The 22,138-nt window shown below is 40.0% G+C and overlaps 1 protein-coding gene across 1 annotated transcript in view; it reads right to left on the bottom strand.

Annotated features, from left to right (window-relative positions):
• Positions 1-22,138, bottom strand: part of SEMA6D (semaphorin 6D) — a 281,294-nt gene that overhangs the window by 165,937 nt on the left and 93,219 nt on the right. The window contains 1 exon segment of the mRNA XM_038420048.2: positions 375-455. The gene's annotated coding sequence lies outside the window, so the exon portion shown is untranslated.

Genomic DNA, 22,138 nt, shown 5'->3' with positions numbered 1-22,138 from the left:
TATTGCAGGTGATCACCAAGCTTGTGGAAAATGGATGCGCTCTCCGAAATGCACACCATTCCAGTTCAATAGCAATGCCTTTTCAGAGCAACTACTATAATACAGTGGACAATGAAAATGGCCTGATTCTGTCCTGTGCATAAAGAATTCCAATTTTCCTTTGTAAACTATCAATTATTACTCTGATGAAGACTGCTCATTACTTCTGTTCAGATTTTATCATCAACTGTTGTCCTATGCAGTAATAAGCTGCCTTATACCTCCTTGTGATGGTCAAAGAGAAATATTCATCTTATATGAGTTTGCTTTTAGTGCAATTTAACATCTGACAGTAATATTATAATGCTATTTACTGTTTTATCTTTAGATCTTACCACAGAAAGCAAATGTGAAGATCTTTAAACTGCTGGCATCAGTGTTCCCATACAGGCTGCCATGAGCTCAGGTGGGTGATCCTGCCAAAAGTCAGAGGAAAATATTCATCAGATAGATGATTTATTTTAATCATACTTTCCCAGTATCCACAGAAAGCATGGTTTATATATGCCTGCTGCAGGTTTAATAATAAGACCATTAAGACAGATCTGAATGCAACACACCAACTTGTTGACTTTTTCAGGAACTGTGAATCTGAATACTGATTCCCAAAGGGCATTTTCTATAGAGAAACTGTTCTTTCATGAATGCAACAAAACAATCCTACCAAGAATAACAACAGTGCACTGCATGGTTAGTTTTAATAAACTGTATTAGAAAGATGGTCAAGGAGGCGGGGGAGGGAGAAGAAAAGGAAAAAAAAAAAGCCAGTGGCCAATCTAAGATTAATGAAGTGTACTATCAAACACAGTTCTTAATTCTAGATCTAAGATGCTTTGAAGTTCATGGAAATGTGCCCCCTAGTAATTCTAATATGGGATTATCAGTCTTGACATCAGAAAAATAATATTCAGAAATGGCATTTAAGAGCTGACTTGTACAAAAGCACTTTAGGAGCAAGCAAACTTGCAATTTTTACCATATGCTGAACATTTTTAATAATACTATTTAAGTTTCTACAAAAAAAAAGAAAACTAAAAACTCTAGCAAAAAGTATTGAAATTTATATTTTACATAACTAATTTGTCAAATTATTCAAAATAATCTCTGTTTAGGATGCTGAATTTCTTGACAAAATGCAACTAGACTTAAATCAAAAGCAAAGAAGAAATGGACTTGACAAAAGAGAGATAGTTGGATCATCTGACCCTTGTCTATTCTCATATCATGATCATTATTAATTTTCATAGTGGGCATCAAATTCAAGTTGCAATATACAATAACAGGCAATCAGGAAAGGACTCTGAAATATACATAATATATTTGAAATTAAAAAACTACAAAGAGCTATAAATTGATCTTTAGACTTGTATAACAGATCTCCACAGTTCTTTCTTTCTCTATTGTTCAGGCTCCCTATTAAAATATTATCACTTTTTACTTTGTAATAAGTCCTTTAGGGTGAGATTTTCAAGGGCACCTAAGAGAACTGGGTGCCTAATTCCCTTACATGCTTTTGAAAATCCCACCATTCATGCATTAGATAGTTCCTTATGTACCAAACCATTTCCCAATGCCCTTCACATTAATCTACACACGTAAATCTTTAAATTTCCACACAATAGTCTTTGATCAAAGGTTTATTCTGATAATTTTAAAAAATGTGTTAACTATACAGTAAACTACCATTAAAGTCTTCCCAGCTTCTAATATCCAGAGAACTCTTTGTAAATTAGATCAACTTTAACATAGCAAAGGTTTCTGGACTTTTAATACCGTTGGAAGAGCATTCCAACAAAAGGATGCTGAAAGTGATGGTTTAGTAATTTAAGCATCAGTTTTGGAATACCTCAGTGACACTAGAACCACAGCTTCAGATCCCAGGAGAGTTGATTCAGCCCTCATATTTCCCAAGGTAGATAGAGAGCAGTATCTCTGCACATTCTATTAAGGCAAATCATCTCTTCCATTGTATACTGTTCTTTGTTTTTGCAGCATCTGTGTGCACATCTGGCTCTGGTTGTGGTTTCAATATATATATATGTTTCTGCCAAATATACTGATTGTTAAATCAGTACTTGGTGTCAAAGGCATAACACACAAACTGTTATATAGCTATGTTTATACCCAGTTATATAGATCATGGCATATCTTAGGTATACAAACCAAAAGTGTGATATGCTGAGAGGCTGCCACAACTCACTCATTCTCACACACACACACATAAATGCTGCATTCTCCTCTCACATTGCCAGAAGCAATTTCCATCCAGCCATGTTCTCTTGCACAAAGTGCTATGAAAGTGTTCACTAAAATGAAGACTGTTTCGAACTCCTGTTAGTAATGTGAATTGAATGCTACTTGGATGATGTATAAAAGATGAAATTGTGCAAACTGCACGCAGACCTGGATTAAGGACAGCAGAGTTGTGCTGCATCCAGAGTACCACTGGGAAGAATTATGAATCAGGAAGGAACATTTCTTCCCTGAGCAATTTTCTGTGCAGGACGACTGTGTCCAGGGACAGTGGAACAACATACCTCCCCATCCTCAATGTTCCAGGCCAATTGTTCAGGTATTTGGTGATGTCCGCACTGTCTCCCAGCCCCTCATCACCCCTTTGCGGTGATGCACATCCAAGGGACATACTGAGGTAGAAGTTCTTGAATTCAAGGAGTGCAGTTGTGTATGGCCTTTATGCATGGGGCCCAAGGGAGGAGGGAATGGAAGCTCCTTGTACATCCCCTCCCCACACCCATATTAATGCAAACCACAGTATGACCCTAAATGAACACATATCTTTATATAGGTCACAGATGAAAAGAACAAGGTGAATTGATTAATTTAATCTAGCCATGGAATTACAGTCCTCTAGCAACTATTACAGATCCACAACATGTCTCTCAGTGCTGGATTGTACATTTAGGTCTCTGAGCTGGCTAAAAGATGTGCAAAATCACAAGTAGGAAGAGAACACACTGTTTACTTCTCATTTTAGGAGGCTCCCATGAGTTGTTTTTTCTTGAAATATCCTAGGGTCATGAAGTGTGGTCATAGCCATACCTAGGTGGAAGTACATGAACAACAGATTCACTGGGTTGAAATCTTCAACTTTTTTCATGACCATGCTCAAATTTAGGAATATGCAGGCCTTTGTGTGTTAGCAATCCGCTGCACTTTTGGGAGCACAAGGGGATTTTTAGTGCATTTAATACAGTTTTGAACAGAAGCTGCAGCTTGCTGCAGAAACACATGAGTTATACTGGTTTAAGGGGCAACAGATGTACAAGTTTCAGTTTAGAATAAAGTACTTGATATTGGAGCTGAGAGAAGATTGGTATCTATATTGCAGAATGTAAAGCATGACTTGATACATAAAAATGAACTCAAGAGCCAATAGAAAAGGAGTACTTGTGGCACCTTAGAGACTAACAAATTTATTTGAGCATAAGCTTTTGTGAGCTACAGCTCACTTCATCGGATGCATCGGATGAGCCAATGTACGCAAAAACCAGACTGCATGAAATCTTAAAAGCCAAGCCAGACGAAACCTTAAATGTAAATTCATTTTCATTCTTCTCTCTCTCTTTCTATCTCTCTAAGCCAAATCCACAGAGTGGTCAAGGTGGACGCAAGGGGCACAGTAACACAGCATCACTTATGAAAATGTCTCCTTGCCAGGCCAGCCTATCCATAGTCAGATTGGGCTGATGTGCCAAGAGAAGCGGAGAGACTATACAAGGTGAGAACAAAGTGTAGTCATCCGAGGGTTGGGGCAAGGAGTTAATGTAGGCAATCTTTTCCTCCAACTCCCCCCCCGCCCCGCCTGAAGTGCTCAGTGGATCTCAGTCCCATTCTCTCCCTGTTCAGCTCTGCTGTGGGGCTGCAGTAACTCCTGCACAGCAGTTGTGATGTGGGAGAGAGGATCCCTACTTTTAAAGAATGTTGTTGATAAGAGTGAGGGGTCAGATGTTGGGTCTTCCCTAATTATCCTGAATGGAATATTTGGCTCAGTGGACACATCCTATCTCCAAAATTACACCAGGGTTCACAGCTGGTAAGTGGGAGGGCTGATTTAGGGCTGTGTGTGCAAAGGTTCCATCTTCAGCCATCAAAGAGAAACTCATCCCACTTCCCAGATCTTGGAGATCCACTGTGCAGATGCTGTACCTTTGTTGGTCATAGATCTTTGAGACAGATAATGGAGAGTAGATCAGTGTAACTTACTGTGTTAAATTTATTTAATTTTTCAGTTGCTTTACTCCAGATTTCATTGTTGTTTCTGACAGTTCCAAACACATTTTCTAGCTGATTCTGGAAATTAAGAAAAGTTGGTGTTTTAATACTATCACTGAGTAAGTACAATGGGCCTAGAAGACTTTTCACTTCAAATGCAATTATTAATTTTTGCATAACATTGCTCATGAAAAGTATTATAGAACACTTTGCTGCTAGACATAAACTTTGCATCAATAAGCTATTTACAGAAGGTTACAATGTATCAAAGACAGTGCATGTATAGATGTGGTACGACAAGTATGAAAAAGTGTTCAATGACCAAGTGACAGGAAAAACAGCTTCAATAGATATGGACACAGAATGTAAGGGAATTTGCAACCCAATGAAGGATCTTGAAGATTTGGGAAATTTTCTCTACTGGAAAATGGAATGGAGAAGACACCATTCCAAATATTGATGATAAGATGAACCATCATAGTCTGGATCATTTATAAACACAGGGAGACCTTAGAGAGACCACAAGAAGGAGACCTACACTTGTCAAGAGGAAGAGAGAGGAAGAAATGCTAAAAGCTTTGACATAAGAGTGATTGATATAGTGCCTGATCTGGATGATGTTATGGAGCTGACAGAAGGCAAACTCAGAGGCCTGGGAGATATGAAATAAAAAGAGAGTTTGGGGAGAATTCGAACACTTGTGTTCCTGAAAGTAGGGGTGAAGGTAAACCAGTATGAGAAATGGAGAGAATGAAGTTTTGGTTGAAGCTATTCTTATTAATGAGAAAGTAATGGAGTTTAACAGTTTTAGCAGAACCAGAGATTGATGACACTGAAACGGAGAGAGTAAAAAAGGGACCAAAATTATGAAGGGAACAGAAATTTAAGTATCATCTTTCCACAACTGACATCCAAATGTGAATTCAGAAAGAAAGTGGTGAAGGGGCATAAGGTAACTAAAAGAGTAAAGCATGGAATGCAGAGGGGCCCTTAGTGGAGGAACCCATTAGCAGAGGAATTTACATTCCAAATCACAAAAAGGAGCAGCTGGATAAACTGAGGCAAATCCAGGACAGCAAAGTACCTGTGACTTTAGCTGGTTAAGTTGTTGTGGCAGGGTGCTGTCTCAAAGCACACCTCTTCAAGGCACAGTATGGCCAGCAGGCAAGCCAGCTTCAGTTTCCTCTTGCTTCTCCCAAATAACTTGTTTACAGACCAAATCCTTCCCCCTGGTTAAGCGATCCACAGCCCTCTTTCGTGGGGTGGTGCAATGGCTCAAACTGGCTTCCCCATTTAATAGTAGGGTTCCAGCCCTGCTTCATAGAGCCTTTCTTCCCTGCCCTTTGTCTCTCTAGAGGCTTCTTTTTTTTCTTATCTTCATCACAGGGGGATGATTTTACATGCATGACCTGTCTGTCATGTCACTTATCTTATTTTCTCCACCTGGGGTGGCAAGCGGATTGTGTCACAGGTGGGCCTGGACACATCAGCCCTTACGGGGCAGTTACCCTGTGACAATTTTGTGTACGGTCTCTAGTACAAAGTGCAAGGAGGGAGAGGATGAATGAGGTTTTAAAAAGAGAGAGAGAATATTATTGGTCACATGTTAAAGGGCATTTTCAGAAATCTGGAAGCGGCACAGCCAGATTAGAAACAGCAGTGGATGCTTTAATAGATGAGAAAAGGTACCTTTTTCCAAATTTTTGCTAAGAGAAGGAAGAGTCATAATAATTCTTAATTTTAATATATCTTATCCCAGTCAACCATCCTGCATAGTTTAATCCATTGGTTCACACATACAACCATTAATTTGGTGTAGACTATTCTCCAGTTCAGTTGTGCTACATAATAGGAGTGAAAATCCAGCAGTTCAAAACATACTGGATCATTTGGAGTGAGCTCTATAACTACTTTTTTTCCTCTTTCATGCATTTGTGTTTCATTTCCCTTCACTAAATTGAATGCTTTGAAAATACCATAGAAGTTTGCAAAATATTTATGTATATACATCTATGCTAAAAAGGTGCATCTATCCATACACTCTAAGTTATGTCAAGGGCATCAAAATATCACAAAATTGCTACCTAAACTTAACTATAGGGCAGCAATACAATTCAGCATAGGCCACTACTAACATAATCAATAGTAATGTAAAACTCTGCAGGAAGTTCTTGGTGTAACTCCCTACAAATAATGGAAATCTGACATTGAAAGCATTTCAAAACCCCAATATCATAAAATATTGCAAGTTTGCATACATCAAGGAAATGTTACATTTTGAAGTTTTATATGGGGAAAAATGAATCATGTTCAACATTGCTTGTAATGCTATAAAATACACAGAAGCGAGGTTAATTGAAAACCTACAGTAATATAAAAATATGCTCAACCTGTAATAAGAATAAATATGGTGTGTAAATCTCTACTTAGCCTGGTGGGATAGTGAAAACTTTTAATGAACATCAGTTAAAGAAATGAATGAGTAAAAGCATGTAATAGGTATTAGCAGATGGCATATCACTATGTCTTGTCCTACCTTCAGTGGACATGGAGAACAATTGATCACTGTCCTTTTTATAACAGTCCTTTACATATTTGAAGACTTGACAGGTCCCCCCTCAGTTTTCATTTCTCAAAACTAAACATGCCAGTTTTTTTAGCTTTTCCTCACAGGTCAGGTTTTCTAAATTTTTGTTGCTGTCCTCTGGACTCTCTCCAATTTGTCCACAGCTTTCCTAAAGTGTTGTACCCAGAATTTAACATATTACTCTAGCTGGGGCCTCACCAGTGTCTTACATATGGTACTTCTGTTAATACACCCCAGAATGATATGAATCTTTTCCACAACTGCATCACATTGTTGACACATATTCAATTTGTGATCCACTATAAACCCCCGATTCTTTCCTAAAGTACTACCACCTAGCCAGATAGTCCCCATTTTGTAGGTATATATTTGATTTTTCCTTCCTATGGGAAGTACTTTGCACATATCTTTATTGAATGTCATGGGTCTCCAGTTTTTTCCGCCAGATTAATGCAAGTGTCAGTGATTTTTTACACATTTCAGGGCTATTTCTGATGGGCAGCTAAACTGAGTTTATTCAACTAGTACCAAGCTTTTCCAGGTGTTCCTTCCATATCCAGTGATTTATTCCACAGCATGACCACACCTCAGGAATTAATCCTTTCCCATATGAAGTAGCCGATTTAGCTTTCATCTCTAGCACTTTATCCCAATAGGGTTGCACTGGTGAGATCTTCTGCCTGTAACTAGTACTTGAAAGTTAATGCAACTAACATGCTAGTGGCCATTTGCTCATAATCCTGAGAGTACCCTGAAGACATCAAGGGGGGACATTATTGTGAAGAGAAATTCACAATAGTCTGTCTTCATCAAAATTAGTGGTCCTACATTTGGAAGGAGTGAGCCTACATATATACAGAGGCAGTCTGTGCAGAGTTAATCACAAAAGGGAATGCTGATTAACAAAAAGGATCGAAATCCCACTTTATACTGTACACTTTTATGAAGCCATTACTTGCTAAATTGGCAGAACTCTGGGATAACATACTATAATTTATATTTTTAAATGATAGCTAATTGAACAGCTTTTCTTTTATCACCCCCATATCAAAATACCCTTAACATCTTATAGAAATATTATTCTATCTTACTTTTGTGCCTAGTAGGCAATCATATCCTTTTTCTGTTTTAAGAAAACAGCCTAAAAGCAATAAGGACCAAATTTTCATAATTGCATAAAGTGTATAAAAGTGCATACACATAATTTGTGTGCTCAGTTACAAAGATCTGATGTACATCTTTGCATATGGAATTGTGTGCCTGTACACATCCTCATAGTCTTGGAAACAGGGCATAAATTGATGGCATGTTTTCTGTACTCTGTCATTGAGATGTTTTTGTCACTCCCAATTTACAGAGGACTAGCCTGATTCTGTTATTTAGAATGACAGTGTAAGTGTCAATCTATTAATGGCATTTACCATTCATACCATCTGCAATATCTATATGGGCAAAAACATCAGCACCTTCCGAGATCCCTTTAAATGATCTTGAATACCTCAAAGTCAGTCAACCCTACCCATTTTCTCTCCCTTCCCCAAAGCAGAGAAGTACACTCCTAGCCTGCCCAGTCAGCCAGTATACCCACATGTTGACAAATTATAGCAACCAAATTATAGCAACGCTTAACAAAATGCTGTCTAGTTAAAAACTAGAGAAAAAAACCACATAAAACAAAGCAAAACATCTAAACTTAATTTCATCTAGTCATGCGCTACAAAAAGTTGCATTAGCAGACTATAAAACTTAGGTTTATAGTTATAAACCTTTAAACTTGGTAGCTAACACACTTGAAGGAATCTTTGTTTCCTAGAGCATGAACCTGTACCAATGAAATCAATGGAAATTTTGACATTTACTTTAATAGGAGTAGAATTAGGCCCTTAGATCCCCTGAAGCTGCCTGTTCCCAGCTCCAGTGTGACAGTGTGCCAGTTTAGTCGATTAACATCCCAAATCCATCTTTTATAATCTGAATCTATGGAGATATTTATACAGAATATATATATTCTTTTGCTTTTGGCAGAGAGACATCAATGTTTTCATAAGTGTTTAGGGCATCACTTCAGCCTTAATAAAAATAGAACTCTAAGTTTTAAAATTAAATTTCTAAAGTAACATCAGATCTTCACAAATACTCCGTCTTTCAACTCCCCTCTATATATTTTATTTGAAAAGAGCTTTCCTCCAGTGTAGAATATTCCTTTAAAAATGCATTTGGAAGACTTCTGTCTCTCTCTATCGATGTTTGGGTAAATATTTTTGTTCAAGCAATTTTGTTTAGAATGGTAATGCAATCTCTACCCCGGGGGGCAGAGGGGCTCTTTCTGCACAGGATGCCTGCCCACAGCTCTACATGCAAAGTTACATTACAACAGACTTCATATTCACTGCTAACTTACAGAGAACTCTAACTCACAAAGCAGGCACAATCATCTGTCATAGCCAGCCATAAAAAAATACAGTATAGATTTTTTCTTACTTCAAGCTAAAAATTGCATGTAGCCACTGTTCTTCAATAGTTTAATATCACTACTTAATTATTGACATCATTAAGTTAGGAAATATGTTTTATTTTGGGATCTGTGGGCCCAGGCTGTATTTGTCAGCTCATTTAAAACAGATAACTAGACTTGGAGTGTGACTTTCATATAACGGGACCAAGTAGAGAGTGCTACTGTATTTCAAAGGAAAGGTGAAACAATAGTGATCATGCTGTGAACTGAATAAGCAGAAAGTGATTTACAATTCTCATTGAAGTCAGCATGCAACAAAGTCCATCTCTTTTGTTGTGGTAGTGATTAGTGAATATAGTTGACCTACAATACCTACTGTGTTTAATCCAGTGTTTTTCACATAAAGCTAAAGGCTGAACTCACAATGTATTTATTTCTTTAATACCATTCCAAGTTTTTCAGAGATATACCTCTCTACACACTGAATTACTGAAGGGGTGTATATAATTTAGAAGGGAACACAAAACAGTAATTATTAGTAAAGTAATAGTACAGACCTAGTCCCACTTGTCTTCTGATGCAAGGATTACTAGTAAAATGGCCCCAGGTGTGAGAATAATAGAGCCATTGTAAAATAAACTTGAAAACAGTGTCTCAGATTTTCCAAGCTACCAAAGGGATTTGGATGCTCAATTCCCATTAATTTTAATAGGAAGTTGGCATCCAAATCCCTTTTGGAGCTTTGAAAATCTCAGTCAAAGTTCTTTTCAATTTACATCTTTTATTTAAAGATTAAAGATAACTGACTGTCTTTGGAGAAACAGAAAATCTACAGACTCAACATTTATTAGCATGTCAGTCATAGTACTGGTGATTATTATTATCATCCTCATCATTCATTATTTGTTTCTGGTATTGCCCACAGTGTGATGGGTGCTTTCTGAACACTAAAAGAGGCATGGTCTCCATCCTCAACAGTTCATGCCCAAAAAGGACAAAATAAAGTAACAGACAGATGGAGAGAAAGGGAAAAGATGACAACAGATAAGGACAGCGGACAAGTGGTAGAATGGCAATGCCCATGGCCCAATAACAAAGGTTTAGTGACATTTTATATATTTTGAATAGATACACACATATAAACACACAAATTTACAGGCAACCCCAGATACAACCATTATGTTATCTTTACTTTAGGTATCACAGGTGAAATGGGCTTTCGGGAGGGATTTGATTGACTTGGATCACGTACACCACTGGAGTAGGTCTGCATATGTCATGGCAGTGCTCTCGCCCCTACTCTCTGCACAAACCTGTCAAGGCTCCCCCCATACACTGCTTCCTTTGTAATCCCTTCCAAAGAGAGGCGGGTCCCCTTATGCAGAAGGAACCATACCAGTTAGTATAGTCACAGGGTGTATTAACTTTCTCCTGTCTTTTTGCGGAAGTGTTGGGGTGGGGGCATAGATAGCGACAGTGTTGTGGAGTTGGTTAATCCCCCCTCCTCATATGGAAAGTGCCGAGGCGCACAGAGGATGCCCTCCAAGCCTTTAATACCCAATGTAAACACATGTATCCTAGGGCTAGTCTACACTGGGAATTTATATTGGCATAGCTACATCTCTCAGTGGTGTGAAAAATCCATGCCCCTGAAAGATGTATCTATGCCAATCTAACTCCAAGTGTAGACAGTGCTAGACTGAGGGAAGAATTCTTCTGTTGACCTAGCTACAGCCTCTTCAGGAGGTAGATTACCTCCATGATGGAAGAACCTTCCTGTCAGCATAAACAGTGTCTAGATTGAAGTGCTACCGTGGTGCAGCTGCAGTGTTGCAGCTGTGCTGCTGTAGTGGTTTAAGTGTTACTCCTGGGGGAATTCTGAATCACTGCCTATGCACAAAATTTATGTCCCCTGCAGAAAAATGACTTTTTGATGGGGAAGAAAAGGGAAACCACAAAAGCGGTCACCTCCCCAGCAGTATGCTTTAGGTGCCCAGGGCAGCCCGCAGAGAGGTAAATCACTGTGCGGCAGGGGTGGGACTGGGGAAAACACAGCTGGTGGCTCCTATACTGTGCTGGGCTCAGCAGCTTGTCCTGGCTAGGCTGGGAAGGATGGGGCTTCCTCTTTCCCTGCACAGCATCCGGGGCCAGATCAGACACCCCTGCCCAGATTTCTCCCCTGGCTGTAGGAAGCTCTTCAAACTCCCCCACCCCAAACTTACTGCACCCATCGCTCCTCAGCTGCAGGGGGATGGATCACTTTACAGGGAGCTGCTCTCCCCGTGCATTCAGACCCCCTCATACCCAGACCCTCCCACTGAGCCTCACCCCCCCGAACTGAGACCCCACCGACAGACAAGTGTCACGCCCCCTGCACAAAGACCACCCCAATGAGCCACCCACATCCAGATTCCACCCCCCAACTGAGCCCCAACCAGTTGCACCTGGATCCCAACCCCACTGAGCCCCATTCCCCAGCATCTGGACCCCCCCCACTGAGCCTCTCACTCCCAGACCACCCTGCTGAGCTCAATCCCCCCCACACTCAGACCCTCCCACTGAGCCCAAACCACTTTCACCTGGATACCCCCCCCCCAGTGTCCCATTACCATTGCACCCACAACCCCCCCCCAACAAGCCCCTGTGCATCCAAACCCCACCCCAGCTGGATCCCCTACTGAGCCGCCCACACCCAGATTGCCCCATACAGAACTCTCTCAAACCATATCTGGATTCCCCCCACACTATGCCCCTCTACACTGGTGGCTCATAATCATCCTGTGATCAACCAATATTCCCAGGTCTTTCTCTTCCTCTGTCATTTCCAACTTATAAATCCATAGCTAATACCAAAAATTCTTGTTGTTAGTCCCTAAGTGCATGACCTTGCACTTTGCACTATTAAATTTCACCCCAAAATTCTTCCACAGACCTCCTTCCATACAGTCAACCTTAAGATAAATTAGAAGGGAAAATACATAGATTTTAAAAAACCCTGTTGAAACTAATTATTTTTGCTAAAAGTAAAAACTTTCACCTCACTTGAACTTTGCGCATTTTCAAGGATTTTTTTTTTTTTTACTAAAAATCCTGTGGGTTTTATTTGTAATATAAATTCAAGTTGAATACTATATAGTAACTCTGTATGAGAAGTAAAGTAGACAATCTTTATATATAATGGGCCAAATTCTACTCTGAGCTATTTTGGTGTACAGCCAGTGTTTCAATAGATTAACTCTGTATTTACACTGGGGAAATTCAGAGAGGATTTTAGCCCACCAACGTTCAATATACACATAGATTGTTGTGGATTTTTAAAATGTTGCCAGTATTTGCTTATATAGATTTTGGGAACTGAACACAAAAATAGATCCACAGGATTTTTTTCAAGATATCCCCAATACAGGGTCACATCCTGGACCAGGAAGCAAAGCGTATGAGTTTTGGTAAATGAGTAAATGGGCTTTGAAATGTGGGGCAGCAGTACATAGCATGCACGGTTCCGCCCATACCTCTAATACCCTCACTTCCACTACCTCTACAGTCCATCTGACAGCTGTATGCAGAGGGCTGCAAATGCATTGGGTGTGTTCTGCAAACTGGAAATGCACCATTTCCACTGCTTCTGACCCAAAATGTCTGATTAAGTGGTCATAGCATGCAAATGTTACATGGGTTTTTTTCAACCCTGTTCAAAAATGGACAGGTAATGGGTGCAAAAAAGTTGCACAAATTTTGTATTGAATATAAGTTGGCTACCATGACAAATGAAATTTTCACTAAAACAGGTTTGGTGTTATGAAAGTGTGTTTATTATAACAACAGTGCCTTCCTTCACTTATTTTTGCTGCTAAAATATCTTATTGTTTGGATTAAAGGGAGGATATTTATAAGGCGAAAGAGACTGTGTACATGATGGCAAATTGACAGGAATGCTATAGCAAATTCCTCCAAACCTCACAGGGAATTGAGTTTTAAACAAACACAATTTGAATACCCCATTTTGGAATAATAAAGAGATTTGGAAAGTAAAACACAGGATCACTACTTCTATTCCAAGGCTTTCAAGATTAATTTAGAAAACACCTAGCTAAACTGGCCAATGTGGGATAGGAGGTTGGGTTCTGAACTGCGTGGGATGGGAGTTCTGTGAAGCCAGTGCACTCAGTATCTCAGGCGCAAGGCCTTGCATTGTTCTAAAGAGATGCTCTCTGAGTAGCTCAGGTGCTCATAAGTCTGGAGGGAGTTGCAGCCAATGGGAAGTGCCAGCTGGGCATGAAGGGCTTGATTCTCTGCTGCCCTGCTCCTGGTGTAATCATTTATAGAAGGGTAAAGGAAATGCAAAGTGGGCGTACAATGCTACCATTCTGATTTAGTAGTATTTACACCCTCTTTAAACTAATGGCAAATCCTACATAAGGTGCAGGGCACTGGAGAATTAGGCCTGAAGGGTTTTTGATGATGGCATAGCAAATAAATAGGGGATCTGATCCCAGAGATCCCTCCCCTGCAACTCCCTTCAATACTCAGTTGTCATCATCAACAGCACACTAAATGTGACTAACATATGATTGTGTCATATTTCTTTGAAATAAGCAAATAGAAAGTAGACTAGTGGAATTCCTTACTGATGACTACACTAAAGAATGACTTATGACCTATTTCCTCTTATTAATTTTTGAATATTTTATTTAAAGTCCTGTTTGTAATGTAAATTATATTAGTGGGAAGATAGAAAAATAGACATCTATCTAAAAGCTTGGTGAAATATTTGCATGACTTCTAAAAACTACTATATATGAATCTGGACATTGCCGTATGAATTTGGAGGTAAAGTATTGTAGTCTGGTACTATGAATATAATTGTTCATCTATCAAAATTGTCTGATCACCTTTACGGCTTGAAAAAACTATGATATATCTCATGCTATAATCAGTCTTGACGCGTTCCAGAAATGCACAATAAAGAAACAGAAAAAGAACAAATTATCTTCCATAGAATGCAAAAACATTTTAAAATGAAAATAATTTTACTAACCAACCATAATTTTGAAGTAGATAAATGGGAAAAGAGCAAACTAGTGTATATATTACCAGCATTTTAATTATGTATTTCATGTTGGACTTCAACTGTTTCTTTTTGAAGACTATCCTTATTCAGTTCTATAAAACAGCAGTGAATGAAGGAGCAATGTGAATCTGAGTGCTTTGTAAAAGTTTTGAACATCCACAGATCACTTAGGATTTACGTAAGGAGCTGATTCTGTGAGGTGCTGAGAACTTTTTCAAAATGCTTGGTATCTTCAACTCCCATTCACCTGCTCACCAGATCAATCCCTTACTCGCTTGGAGTCTGATTTTCAGAAGTAATGAATGCCAGCTGTTCCAGCTACAGTGAAGGGGTACTGCAGGTGACCAGCTCCTATAAAAATTAGACTCTAACTGTGAGATATCAATACATCTACATCAGTATTAGAAATGGTGCAGGTAATGTTGTCTATAGTTAAAGCTGCCCAATGCTTTCCATTATAAGATCTCGTTTTCAGTTGCTTATAATTTTGCCAAAATTAAACCATTTTCTATCACAGGTGTCTGCCTAAAGCTGAACTATTTTGGAAAGTTTCAGCTAAAATAGTTCAGTTTCATCTCAGAATGGAATTAGGGAGAAGTACATTGTTTTTTAAGATGGGGAAAATAACATTCTTACAGCCACTTTGTCGAGAAACCTAGCAGCTCCATGGTTTGGAGCAGGGTCTTAAATTTGCAGGGGAAATTGCCCTGGTATCAAGGATGTGTCTTTTGCTGTCCTTGTGAAAAATCTACCCAAATTTGGACACATCATAAGCCTCTGAAAAATCTCAGTTGACACATGCTCAGTAGAAACTTAGAGTTTGGTAGCTAAATTCTCTGAAGAATTTGGCTGCACAGTGCAACATCCCTAGGATGGAGAAGGATCTTCCCTGAAAGTGATTCTCACATCTTCCTGGGAATGCTATGGAACTGGAACTGAGAATAGGGAGATAGTCTCCCCTGCATTCAATGCTCCCCAGGCAGAAGATAGGGGAAAACAGGAACAAGTGGGAGGGCAGAAGCAGGGCACATGGCCAGGAGCTGGGAGGGGGCTGAAAGGTGCAGTGGGTAGAAGAGGGACAGAAGCCTTTGGCAGATTAAAAGCACACTGGTGCTTCCTTTATGGTTAAAAGAAAAGGAGTACTTGTGGCACCTTAGAGACTAACAAATTTATTAGAGCATAAGCTTTCGTGAGCTCACTTCATCGGATGCATTTGGTGGAAAAAAAAACACCTTTATGGTTGTTAGACCTAAATGAGGAAATCTTCCCCATGGTCTTAGCAGCCTGTTGCATGCTCCATAATATTTGTGAGGCTAAGGGTGAAAAGTTTCCCCTAGAGTGGAGTGTGGAGGCGGATTGTCTGGCTGCTGAATTTGAGCAGCCAGTTACCAGGGCTATTAGAGGGGCACAATGGGGGGGGGTTATTCAAACCTGACTTTTGTTGTTATTCAAATCAGGGAGGCTTTGAGGAAACATTTTGATAATGAGCACCATTAATGTGTCTTTCTATACAGCACTCTGCCACGCTTTGTTAATTTTCTGCCTTGCATGAAAACTGTGATGATTCCTGATCAAGATTTGTAGTCAGCAAATGATCCAACTGCCATTAGGTATTACTATCAGGAGCAACCGCCATGTACAGGAGACAAATAAAGAGTGATTACCTTTCAGAGAGTTTGTTTTTATTAAATACCAAATTGACAACATATGCAAAAGGCTTGGTGGGAAGGGAGAGAGAACTGTGCAGGGCAGTATAGGCACTCATAGCTGTGTATAAGTCCAGCTATCATTTTAGAAGCTGTCCAAAGGGATGGAGTGAATGGGGTACTGAGATGTTCTGGGAAGGAATGTGTGGGAGGAGTTTGGGGAGGTCATGGAAAGAAGTTCTGTATTGGCTGCGGATTTTGGGGGGAGGCAAGTATGCATGTGTTCTACCAGAGCGTGACCAGGGACTTAAACATCTGTTTGCTCCTCCATCACTTTTGTCATCCGCTCCTGGCCCTTTACAATGCACTCCTCATTCTCCTTTCTGTCCTGCCTTTCTGAATTTTTCCTTCAGGGTCTCTCTCCACTCCCTGCATTCTCTTTTTTCAGCCTCTTAGGACTGGAGCACCTCTCGGAACATGTCCTCTTTACTCCACCTTGGTCTCTTCCTTATCTGGCAGAGGTGCTCTGTTGGTGTGTAGGCGGTTCTCCTAAAGGCCACATCCACAGAAGCATAAAAAACAATACACAGAAGCATGATTGTTAGATCATGCACAGCATTGAATCATTGTAGTAAAATACACCACTTTTAACATACCAATCACTTTGTGTCTGTCTCTTGGCAAGCACCTATCTCCATTAATACCTTGAATCTGGTGAGTTTGGCCTGGGTGGGGTTTGGATGTTCCAGATAGGGAAAAGGGTCTAGGTGATTTTTTAAGGGGACCACTGCAGGCAACTTGGGACAATATCGTAAATTCTGCTACCATTTTCCACAAGCGGGGGTCATTGAAGCCAATATCTCACTCCTGAGGGAAAGCAAGGATGCAAAGGTGTATCTCCTGCAAGAGTGCAGTTTCAGACCCAGTCCCTATGCTGCTCACCTGTGTGCTGCTTTGGTCCCTGCACAAGTGGCACGGGAATGTTTCCTAAAATGGGGCAAGGAACAAAGTAGCTCTGCCAAGGAACCTTCAGCAGAGGTTTGGCAACTACCTCCAGGAAAGTTTCCTAGAGATATCTCTGGAGGATTCCCATGAAATCTTAGTGTGCATTAACATGTTGTTCCACTGCACTGCTTAGCTGCACAGGGAAACACAGCTAGTCTTGTACATTTCTATCCCTTCACCCACTTCTAGACTATACAGAGCAAAGGATGTGCTCTCTCATATAACTAAGCAGCAGCATCTCAAAAAGATCACTTACCAGAGCACTCGTCTCCTGCATCATGTACGCCAGAGACGGACTGCTGGGACTGGCTAGACCTTTCCTGGAGTGGCAAAGTCCTGACTCTCCGCATTACTGAACAACCCTGCCATGTGCTCCACATCGTCCTCCAATTCAACCTCCTTGTCCACGATTTTGTCCTCGGGGTTAGGTCTAGTGTCTGCCACCTTCCACCCCACCGAAGTATCCACAGGTCTCTCGGTGGAGGTGGGGTTGCTGCTATATGGCGTCCAGCTCCTTATACAAGCAGCAGGTCTTCGGTGCAGCACCAGAGCGACCAGTTTGCCTCCCTTGCCTTCTGGTATGCCTGCCTTAGCTCCTTTATCTTCGCATGGCACTCCTGTGCATCCCATTTGTAGCTCTTATCCAACCAGCCACGAGAAATCTGCCCATAGGTATCTAAGTTCCTACGGATGGAGCAGAGCTGGGACTGTACAGCCTCCTCTACCCATAGTGCCAACAGATTCAACAACTCAGTGTTTGTTGCATGGAGCCACCATAGTCAGCTGGAAAGATGCGATGTGAGCTGTCCACACTGAGCTAACAGGAAGTGATATTTTAATAATCCCCATGCCTTTAAAGTGTGAGGGGCAGATGCATGTGTACCTGGGTACAGGCAGTGGAGTTTGAACTGCAGAACAGAGCAGTCAGGATGGGCATTGTGGGAGAACTCCTGGAGGCAATTTACAGTGACATAACCAAGCATGGGGTCTACCCTGACACTTTGTCAATATAACTTTGTGGTAAAAAGCTCTACACCTCTCGTCGAAGTGGTTTTATTTTGTCGGCAAAGCAGAAGAGTTTTGTCGGCAGAATAAGCATTATAGTGTATACACCTCCACTGTTTTTTGGACGAAACCTGACATTTGTTGACAAAACCGTGTAGCGTAGACAAGGCCTAAGGGCACATTTAGTATTTTCCTGGTAATTGCCTTGTGTCCAGATAGTGGTTTTTTTACTTCTATTACAAAAGTCGAATAGGATCTATTCTTTCCTCACCACCCTCTTCCCCTCACCCCCTCTTGTTTTAGAAGTTAAAGATAGTAAATATCATAAATTACCAGCATTCTGTTGACCTGACATATTGCCAGACTGGTCTTGATCAATGAAATTAACAACATTTTAATACCCGCTGCAATTAATTTTCCTAAAATATTTGCTTAATGTGCTTAATAAAGCAATAGGTTTACATGACTCAAAGTCCTTGGTTCCCATTTTAATGTTATACTCAGAATAGAGAAATTCAGAGATTCTAGAAGCTTTTGTTAACAATTTTTGTTAACAACCCTCTCTCTACAAGAGGTACTCCTCCAATCCCTGCATTTTTATACAAATCAACTGGAAGCACATGTGGGCTGCAGATTTTACCTCATCCAAGAATCAGACTACATATTTAATGTGTGTGTGACAGAAATTTTTCTAATACTAAAGTGAGGTTAGGCCTAATTGAGCAAGATCTACTTATCTAATTAACTCTCTTATATCTAGAGTTATTACAAGCCTGTAAGCAATAAAAGTTATTGTAATACTCTAACTCATGTATTAAGCACATTTGGGATTATATGTTATAGAGCCATCAGAAAGTTGGATCCTGTGTATACAGCAATTCTATTAACTATTATTTATACAATAGCCATGTCAATAGTTTGCTGCTTCTATTCCCCAGATAATAAGTATTTTGTTTCACTGTTTAAATTAAATTTTCTATTGTTCAGAAAGTAAAGAGATTGTTTCAAGGAGATTGGTGTTATCTATAAAGCTGTTATTCATTTAGAATGGAACTCATCTCAATGTAGAGGGACCTCAGAAGGCCCTAAGGTCCACTCATGTCCTACACAGGTGTGAATTTCATCTTTCTGGCCCAGTGTTACCTGTTTTCATGAATGGCAGGCTGTAGAACCCAGTGAACCCCAAAAGAGAAAGTGCTGGCTCTACAGTTTGACTTTTCTTCTCTTCAACCCTGTTTGATGCCCCTTCATGGGCATTCCATGGGGTTTGTCCTTGTACAATAGAGGTTGTGCACCCAAACCAAGTGGATGTGGATGCCTCAGGAGAGCAGGCATCTGTACAGTGGCTACATGACTATGCCAACTGTGGATCTCCAGGCCCCTTGTTCCTTGATAGTCTGGTTCCTCTGGAGCTGCACTATCAGCTTTACCCAGTCAGAAGCTACCTTGTGATACCCACAAAGAGACTCCTCACCACACACGGAAAGAAGAGTGCAGAAAAATAGTAAATTCTGAGGCTCTACCTTATGTCTATCCTGATCTCTGTTGGACTGGCAATGAGAATGATGTGCAACTCATAAGCACTGACCTGCCCCCTACCTCTCTGCAACAGATCCCTGGGCCCATCAAGACCACTCTGTGGAGTCTAGAGGAAAGGGGAGTGTCAATGTGGAGGTGTTTGACCCCCTTTCTATTTGGCAAGACAGGGATGATAGCTGCATGTGTGTCTGTGGCACAACATAAATCTTGTATTCCCAGTTGAAATGACTTAAAATTGTACATTTCAATTGAACATTTTTCCCGTCATAACCATCCACTCCCTGGCTGCTTTGAATGAAGCAGTTATTCATAAATAACATCCCCTGTAACACCACTAGGAAAACAAAGGATACGTCAAGGTGACCAATTCTCAACACAAAATGTTTTAAAAAGAAATACTAAAAGAAACAGAGTTGATTGCTTCATTTGATTGCCCCATGTACAGCAGAATTGCAGGAACCTGCATTTTTCTGAGTCATGCAAAAAACTGGGCATCTCTCTTCCTTGCTTCTCAGCAAAGATTTAAAAGCAGAGTACTACAGTGAGGTCCCACACTACTAAGCCTTCATTATTTCCCACATAACAGACTGCAATATGTTCACAAGTACATTATGAAACATTATAATGGAAAATCAAAACCTAAATAGCAGTTGTCAAAATTAATGAACAAAATACATGATGTGATGCATAGCCTTACTTTTTACTATTTTTGTTTGCTTACTTACTAGCTAATTTGCAATATTCATCTACTTGCAAAGGGTCTCTCAGTTTATGATGTAAATTAGCAAAATTCTTCTGTGCACACATTAATTAGGTCTCATAAAATGTATAATAAAAAAAACTTGCTCACCTTTATTAATCTTGAGCTGTAGATGTACTGCTGATTTATTCTTATTCTGTGCTAAGTAACACTAAGCAAAACTCATTGGCTATTCTGCCTTAGTGAAAACTTTTGTCCTCCCCTTCATATGCAAGTTTGCTGAAGATAAGCATTGACTATTTAAACTTATGGATTTCTCAACTTCCCCTTAACTTCAAAAATCATCTTTCCCTCTAGTATAAACACCTAAAGTATGATCAGAAAATAATTATATTCTAGCAGAGCTGTAAATTAAATTAGAATTAGTACATGCTAAATATGAATTGGTATCTCAGTCTAGATCATTACCGTACTAAAAAATTAACATGCAGAGTGGATTCCTCCTGGGCTGGGTATTGTGATGGCAAGGACTGACTAGCTCATGCCATTAAAGTAAAATAATATAGAAATTCTCTAAATTGTAAAAAATTCATTATCTTTTCAATAAAATCTTCAACTTTAATAACTTTTGGTACTCTCCAGGAACCCCAATGGATTAACACTGAGCTTGGAGTGATTCATAAAAACATCTTACTTTTCCTGAAAAAAAGTATTACTCCCTGCGTAACTTCACTAGTCAAGATTTCAGGTTCATTTATTTGTTCTCTCAGTGTTATAAGTTGCTTTTCTGCCTCCCCAAGATAGGAGTTTAGTATTATTATTTTTGGTACTTCTGCTTGTCTATCATCCATCCTACCTACCATCCATTCTTTTAAATATTTCACATTTCTTGGCCTTTATTAAACAACACTTGTGCTTTCTGATAGAGAAGGATCAGTGTCTTTAGAAAGCATAGCATTCTCAATATCACATGTTCCCTCCCCTCCATCCCTCTCTTGCATCTCATGGACAAATACCTACCTGGCTATAAAATTCCATGAGGCTGGGATTTTTTTTTTGTTTTTTTTGTTTGGTTTTTTTTGTCATTTTTCCAAAGAAAATTCTGCTGTTACTATTTGTAGTGTACAGGAATTGGGTAACAGCTCTTTAAATAGTTTGGGGTCTCCCACTTTAGTGGGGCTCCCGGTCTTCCATTGCAGAGGCCATCAGAACATAAGAGAGCTGCAGTGTATATATGTAGCTTGGCATTGTATATTTTCAACATAGTTAGCAAACAGGCTTATTTGGAACCCAACTGTGTCTGTATGGTTTCCTCATATACTTAATTTGTATAAAGAGCTAAGACACAATAGTATTGGACACTATGGGCTGCTAAAGGAGTGAAAAATGTTAGTTTTCGGGATTGAGGGTTTTCTCGGCATCGACACAGAGACAGCCAGATCCTCTTGTTTGGGTAAGCTGTGCTTGGCATAGGATGGGGAGAGGGAGAAAACCACTCCTTTAGCATAAATTAGAGCATCCTGAAAGGGAATGTACATGTAGATAGTTGATCTGGCTTGTCAGCTGCCTTGCATGACCACAATGGCACCAACAATCTGACTGGAGTCTTCCATGTAAACCAGAGAAATGTGCACAGTGCTCAGCAGCTGTGAGTCAATCTCTCCACCCACCAGCAGTGAGCTGAACACTGGGGAATAGTGGGGAGAAGTAAGTATGATGATGATTAAGATTCAGAGTCTTAGGGGACTTAAATCTCCACGGTCTTGCCCATTATGCAATTATTTGAATGTGTACAAAATGAGTATAAAATGCTGCCAAATCAGAACAGCAGAGCTTCACACCCACTTTGCACGTGTAA

The sequence above is a fragment of the Dermochelys coriacea genome, chromosome 10 (assembly GCF_009764565.3).
Source record: "Dermochelys coriacea isolate rDerCor1 chromosome 10, rDerCor1.pri.v4, whole genome shotgun sequence".
Lineage (NCBI taxonomy): Eukaryota > Metazoa > Chordata > Testudines > Dermochelyidae > Dermochelys > Dermochelys coriacea.
Note: the sequence above shows the minus strand (reverse complement) of the source record. Positions and strands in the feature narration are given on the sequence as shown.